This window comes from Notothenia coriiceps, unplaced genomic scaffold (assembly GCF_000735185.1).
Source record: "Notothenia coriiceps isolate Sejong01 unplaced genomic scaffold, NC01 NC01_scaffold00017459, whole genome shotgun sequence".
NCBI classification, from domain to species: Eukaryota; Metazoa; Chordata; class Actinopteri; order Perciformes; family Nototheniidae; genus Notothenia; species Notothenia coriiceps.
The window spans coordinates 6,326-6,731 of NW_011350160.1; the positions used below are offsets into that span (position 1 = coordinate 6,326).

A 406-nucleotide genomic window follows, 5' to 3' on the forward strand; every position below is an offset into this window, starting at 1 on the left:
CAACGTGTCACAGCTTCATCGCTGACAGAGTGTGTGTGTGTGTGCGAGAAACTCCACGGATTGGTCCAATGGGTCCATTTGGGTATGGTCACGTGGCTTGCACGCCACTGTACCCAGGAAGAAAAAGAGAAATCTCCAACGAGGCGTTTTGGGGCAGCATAGACAGGTCTTCTCTGTGTTAGAGTTTTACTCGCTACAGGGTGTGCTTTGAGGGTTTGTGACTTTACAGACCGTTTAAATGCAGAAAAACCTTCATAACGCACAAGGGGACGGCAGTGGCAAAGCCAGGACATTTTCAGTGGGGTGGCCAGGATGGAACCAGTGATCATTTTGGGGTGGCATTGAAATCACTATTATATGAACACAAAAATACATCTCAACTATAAAATAAGGGGTTATTTAAGGC

The 406-nt window shown here is 46.6% G+C and overlaps 1 protein-coding gene across 1 annotated transcript in view; it reads left to right on the forward strand.

The window, feature by feature from the left end:
• Positions 1–406, forward strand: part of ccdc40 (coiled-coil domain 40 molecular ruler complex subunit) — a gene marked incomplete at its 3' end in the record, with an annotated part of 18,704 nt that overhangs the window by 1,739 nt on the left and 16,559 nt on the right. The gene's annotated exons all lie outside the window — the stretch shown is intronic.